Genomic DNA, 7281 nt, shown 5'->3' on the forward strand with positions numbered 1-7281 from the left:
CATAGAGGAATATTCAGGGGAGGCTCTCGGACTATCTTCTGTCACCCATAGTATGGGATTCTAAACCTTCATCAAATTCAACTATTGTCTCAGGCACTTTGTATTCCTCTTTCCCATCACCCCAATAACTTGTTCAGAATCAGCTGTATCCAAGCTTTTCTAAACTTGGGGGGTGTTCAAGATCTAGGGTTTTGGTTCATGGTCATGTCCGATTGTTACCATGCTTGGGGTTTATCCAGTAAACATTTTGATACAAAAGCAGATTGTAACGGAGATTGCGCTGTGCCTGAAGTTAATGGCCAGGCAGTTAAATGGACTTGTCCAGTAGGCAGAGTGCTTCTTTCCCTAACCCTTCCCTGAGTCAGAACTTGCCATGGGTACATCCTGCATATCACCACAGCTCAAACGAGGAACCCCCAGGTCTAAAGGCAGCAGCTTTTTCACGTCTCTCTCTAACTGCACAAGCAGCGATGCTAAATTTCTCTCTGCTGGGAGTTACTCAGATGCACTGACAGAAAAGACTTCAGGAAGAGCCAAAAAAGAGAGGTAAAATGGTCCATCCTCTCCTGAATAGCAGCACAACCACTTCCTAACAGGGCTTCTGTACCTTCCATGTTTCTTGGGTGAGATGTTAGGATAAGAATTGATTATTATCCTTTTGACATATTCTCCCCCTCAATTCCCTACATCCCAGTATCTCCCTTCTAAACAAAAGAGCAACTTCTCTCTGAGCCTGTCCATGTTTGCAAATGGTTATCTTAGGACTCAGTCAGCATCATTTCTATGCCCTTGGAGGGACATACATATCACTCATTGATGCAGGTTTCCTGTGAGTCTGGCAGCTTTTAAATAACCAACTTTTTTTTTAATAACTGTAGGATGATTTGGGGGCTAAGGTACATTTTACAGCTATTTATGGCTTATTACATTGCCAGCAACAACAACTCTCAAAAAAAAAAAATCAGGTTCTCACCCGCCATAGGGTGATCAGAAGCTGGTGTCCAAAGGGATGCACTGAGATATGCTCAGGGCAGAATGATTGATTCCGAAACCAACATGAGTGCTCGTTTACAAAGGGTGGAGCAAAGGCGGCAGTTGTGCTACTGGGCTTGTCTACGCTTCCGCTTAAATTGATGTAATTTACACTGCTCAGGAGTGTGAAAAAGCCACCCCCCTGAGTGACATAAGTTACATCGACTTAAAGCAGTGTCCACACCACGTTATGTTGTGGGAGATGCTCTCCCGCCGACATAGCTTCCGCCTCTCATTGAGGCGGAGTAATTATGCAGCTGTGCCGACATAGCCCGGTAGTGTAGACTAGCCCACCACACGCCAACTGAGCAGTTGCATAGACTGGTCTTACACATTTTTACCATTATCATGAAATTAGTGGACAGAAAAGGTGAACGAGAGAGAAACTGAGCAGGTGAGCCAGTGATATGGACATGCCCTTCACAGTGGAGAGGGGAAAGAAAAAAGCTACATAATCTCCCGCTGTGCCTCTGGCAACCCAACCCGCAGGTGCAGAGATGGAGGGAAAGAGATGAAATGCTCTTATTCCTTCTCTCTTGGGAGAGAAAGAAGAGAGAGGCACTCACCAGCAGCCAGGAAGGAGAAGGGAGGATCAATCCAGTAGGCCAGGTCAGCCCAATGAGCACCTCTGTCTTAAAATGTTCTTAACCCAATCAAAGGATTACAGTACTTTCATCATGCTGTAATCACTCTTTTCACAGAGCCTTTGCCTGGCTCTGCAGTTTCTCCTCCAGGCCTTCCTCTCATCCTTCCCACCCACTGACTAGAACACATCTCCTCTGCTGTGCATGGTCTTTCTTGGTGCTACAGTTCCTCCGATGGCTTGCTGCCCAGCCCCATATGCCAGCAAACCATCTTTTCCTCAGAGATGCTTTGCTGCCCTCTCCTCTTCTGGCTATGCTCTGCCAGGATTAGGCTAGCTCTCCAAGTCCGGCCTTTCAGAAATCACTATGGCCTGAGCCTGGCTTTGTGGGCCTGTTGCTATCCTCTTCAAGAGGGTGGGATGAGATCATATACTCTCCTCCTCCTGCCTTCCCCTAGACTGGGTTGCCAGAGGCCCTGTGAGAGGCTAGGAGCATCTTTTTCTCTCCCTTTTCCATGAGTGGGACTCAGCAGCACTTCCATACGACTGGGGGCATTTGCACACTGCTCCACACATTGTCCAATACAACTGGAAGCACTGCTGTGATTGGCACTCCCTCAAACTCAGACCCAAACAAGCAGGATACGGATTCATGACCTTCATCACCAGGCTCCTCAGCGTGGGCTGAAAATACAGTACTGGCAACAGCGCTCTCACTTTCTGCACGCACCAAGCCTCCACAAGGCAGCTGTGAAGAGGAAAGCCACAAAATTAACCCAACACGGTAAATTCTGCAGCCAACATACTGCAGTCATGAAATAATGAGTCTGTGCATAAGACAAACAAGTTAACATCCTCCATGGGCACAAACGCAAAAATATTGTCTCAGAGATATTTTCTTGCTGAGCAGTAGTGTGCAAAATTAACATGAAAATAGAGAAACAAGTGTTCCTCTCGTGTTATTTACTGATCATTTGTTTTTCCTTCTCACCCTCTTTTTCCGTTGCCTGGCAGGCGGCTCTTTGTCATGAGAATCTAGATAAAGATGCTATTAGGAGACCTACAAACCTAGGAAGATACCTGGGGGGGTTTTCTCACAGTTAGCTCTCCTTTGATTGCTGGATTCTTCTAAAGTTAATTACATTGATTCAACATGTTTTTGCTGGAACGGTTGCGCTGCTTTACTGTTTCCCATGGCCTCATGAAGGATGTGTGATTGCCAAGTGTTTTTTCCATTTTGTTTCATCCAATACAAAGGATCCCCTCAAGTATCCTTTTGTTATTATCTCTAGCTCTGAGCTCTGTATACAATAGGCAGCAACTCCAAGAAGGATGCATGTTGCTAAATTACTGAAATGTTAGTTCACAGGGATGCAAGCAGATGTTTCCTTTTGGTAGTCTCATTTTCCATGTGATAATCCAAGATATATACTAGACCTAGCTGAATCAGAGATGAATATGTTCGAGACTAATTAATTTCACAGAGTGTCACAGATAATGAAAGCATATCCTCTCATTTACAGGAAAGAAATCAATAATTGGTCTGTTTAAATGTACTCATTCTTTTTAAATTAGACTATCATTCCTTCCTAACACACTGTAAATAAAGCAGGGAATTAGAAAGAATGGGCCAGACTCAGTCCGAATATAATTCCATTGAAATTAGCGAAAGATGGTTTGCTTTTGAAGTCAATAGTACTGCTTCAGGGATGAATTTGGCCTAATGTTATGTTAGTTATGTTGATTAACTAAATTACTAAAAGTAACAATTTAATGTGGCATATAAATAGTTACATCATGTTTTTATGTCTGTTCCAGTCTAATTTGTTTGATAATATAAACAGTCTCAACTACACTACAGCTGCCTGTTCTCCAAAACAGTCTCTTTTACTCAGTGATATATAAGTTTAAGTAATTTTAAATTGGTGGGCAATAAAGTCTTCTTTGAGCAGTTTGGGAGTTCCCTTCCTGGGGAAAATACATGTAATTTGGTCTATTACAGATTAAAATATTTGCTTTTTGGAAGTACATCTTTGAGTCAAAGACAAAGTCATCTATGGAAGAGAAGTGTTAGCACTATCCAGAGAAGATCCCCTGTGCTCTGTTCTTTTCTTCAATTCACATACTGAGTTTCCTGTTAGTGGTTAACAGAGAAAGATATAAATTGTGTGTTTTGGCATGAAAGTAAAATTGTACATTGTAATTCTTGCCTCCAAAGGTCATTTTAAGGCTGAGACAGCATTTTCCTAAAGAAAAGCATAATATTCTAACTGTACAGGTATAAGTGTTTAAAAGCTGAACGTGGTAGAAAAGTAGGGGGCATGGTAGGGAACAAAAATGGGATTGGGGTGCAGGGGAACATGGGGTAATCCCAGCTGCACATAAAGGAGTGAGACATTGCAAGGAGGAGAAATGGAGCTCTGTGGGAGAAGGAATGCAGCTCTGCAGGGGGCCAGGAAGAGAAACAGGCATGTGCTGAATGCGATGGTAGACATCAGGTCTTCGTGACAGGATGTAATGGATTTGGACCTGCTCTGTAATAGTTTATGAATAATGTACGTTGGCCTGGTTCTTTGGATTTTTACTGTCTGAATATATTAGCTTAGCTCCATGGGGGGCTGACTGAAAAATAGGCAGGAAGGAAAAGAATGGCTCAAGATAGATACCTCTCAGCAAACACTAGTTGTTAAAGGACCGTGCCAGAATGATTAGCTTTAGCTCTGATGATTTTGTCTCCATCTCCAGACAATCCATAAAACTGGTTTTGACATGGGCAGGAAAAGGTCCATAAACACAGAACAAAAGAACTCTGGCAGGAGTTGCTAGTTGTTCGGGGGAACAAGATGGGGGATGTCTGAATAAATTAGACCTGCCTAGATTACCATCAGGGGAGATGGACATATGTGTAGACTACTTGTTTTAAAATCAGTTTTCCTCTTATGCTTTGTTCCTACTGAGAAATAACTAATTCTTTGGTCTAAGAAGGCTGTTTGGTCACTACGTACACAACTGTTCACAGAATCCTGATGGGAAGAACCACAGATGCCCAAATGCAGTTGGACCTGTGGGAAGGCACGGTTGACACATAGGTTGCTGTAGCCCAGGGTATGGTCTAAGCAAGGGAGAATGCAAAAATTCCACCCCAGGAGAGAGACGCCTGAGGGAGTGCACTCAGAGAACAGAGCGGCTGATTGGGGTGCGGGGAGGGAATAGAGATGCAGCTAGCGCCGTACCCATTACAGGAGAATATACGTATCAAAGTGGACAGCTATCCAGGTGAATAATTATTAACATTTATACACACTTCTTAAAAACTAACTAGGAAATTTCCCACACAATTTTTTGTTAACTCTGAGTTAAGATTGCTAGGCAACATATCCCCCCAAAACAAACCAAAAAAAGCAACAAAATAAGCCGTTAAAGTACTATTCCAGTCGTTAACCCACACATCTCCACCCTCAGCCTGGACAAACCAACAAGGATCTCTAAGCTTTGACCAGATGTGTACACAGATATATGATCTGTATAAAAATACCAAATTTAGAACAACCACTAACAGATCATCAATTAATGAAAGCTTTTCTAAACAACAGAAAACATCCTTCAGCCACTTTTTGCAATCTCAGTTTGAGATCATGTTTTATAGATCATGGCAACTTTACTTCAATGTTAATAAAATTGTGTGTATAAGATTATATATGGAGGATGATTTCCCACTGAAAATTCAACAACAGAAAACAATAAGAGTGGCTGTCAAATTGAGAATTAAAATATATAGACAGTATATTACCCTACTGTGAGGAGTGACTAGTGCTTCCCACCCATCTGGAAAGCCCCCACGCTGAACAAGCTAGAAAACTGACCGGAAGAACCTGCATGTATTCAACCTCTTTCATCTGAAAGATCTCTGGAAATTCAGGGGCCATAATGTTTAAACTTGGATGCCTCAAGTAAGCTCATAAATCCATATTTTGTCTTCTGAATAAGGGCCCTGATTTTCAGAGGTTCTAAGCTCTCACTGGTCCACTGACTTCAGGGGGTGTTTAACATAACTGACCCCTTATTTAGGTCCATATATGACATTTTAGCTTGTCTTTTGGATGGAGATAGAGAAAATAAAATGGGTGGGGGAGCCAAAGAACACCCTGGAAAACAAACAAACAAAAACAGTAAAAATAACCTTTAAGGCCCCAATCAAGCAAAAGTAGCGCTGCTTGTGTGTCATACGATCTTTCATGGCTTGGCATAGGCTTCTATGTGTGAAACAACAAAAGCCTATTTTTGGTTAAATGAATTGGCCCCATGTGGGAGGCTGATGAACCTGTCAACTATTCCATTCCACAAACACCCACATAAAATATAGTCAAGGAGCAAGGAGGTTAAAATGCCCCCCACCCCTTTTTTTTTTTTTTTTCTTTTTTTGGCCTCATACAGTGGCTGGGAGTAAAAAAAAAAAAAGCTGGAGGTGAGATTGACAGGAGTGTTTCAAATCATATCCTGCTAATAGGAATGGGAGACATAATTTTAATCTGTTACATCAATAAGGACTACCAAGCCATACAAGTCAGCTGAGATGCATGAATGTCTCAAGAGGTATTAACAAACACAAGGCTAAACACCAAATGCACCCAGAATCCAGTAATTAGGTCTGTCTCATTATAAACCATCACTTTGGAATTCTTTATTGTTTTCAAACTGCAAAATGTTTTAAATATGAACAAACCACAAAATAAAACTTTCCCTGTACGACATGTATTGAGATATTGCCCGTGGCTTTCAATGAACCTGGGGCTAGTTCAGCCTGTGCTGAGTCAGCAATTTGTTTATTTGACGTTAAAGTGGCTGGTGGGGAAAAAAGTAGGTGTTTTTCCAGAACTGCCAGTTTCTGAAAGCTGCTGTCTCATGTGTTTAGCTGGTTGGTTCTTGTTCACATGCTCAGGGTCTAACTGATCACCATATGTGGGCTTGAGAAGGAATTTTCTCCCAGGTCTGACTGATAGTTACCTTGGGTGTTTTTCACGTTCCTCTGCAGCATGCTGTGCGGGTCACTTGCAGGGATTATCTGAGTATGTCTCTCTTAATCAATTCCCTGCCATTGGGAGGCCTTGGGCATGGATGCACCCTGGTCCCTCCCATTCTCTGTCTGTGGCACATAATAATTTAGTCTCCTGTGGGCTCAAATACTTTGGTTGAATTTTGGTTGTTGGGTTTCATGTGCAGGTGGTTGGTGTGACAATGACCTCTGATATACAGGTAAGATTAGATGATCTGGAGTCCCTTCTGGCCTTAAATCCTATCACTCTATGACTCTTTAAACTTCCTTTTTTTCTCTCACAGATCTAAAATCTGCACTGCATTTATACCTAAATTACATGACAAGTGAGACTCACTCAAATGAAGAGAATGGCCCTGGTTCTCAGTTGTACCTGGGCTCCATATGGTGCAAGAATGGAAGGGAGGGGTAACTTTGGTCTTATGCCACCTTTGTGCCTCTCCTTTGGCATAAAACAGAGGTTCTTAAACTGGGGGTCAGGACCCCTCAGAGGGTCATGAGGTTATTACATGGGGGGTCATGAGCTGTCAGCCTCCTCCTCAAGCCCCGCTTTGCCTCCAGCATTTATAATGGTGTTAAATATATAAAAAAGTGTTTTTAATTTATAAAGGGG

Source organism: Chrysemys picta, chromosome 2 (genome assembly GCF_011386835.1).
Source record: "Chrysemys picta bellii isolate R12L10 chromosome 2, ASM1138683v2, whole genome shotgun sequence".
Lineage (NCBI taxonomy): Eukaryota > Metazoa > Chordata > Testudines > Emydidae > Chrysemys > Chrysemys picta.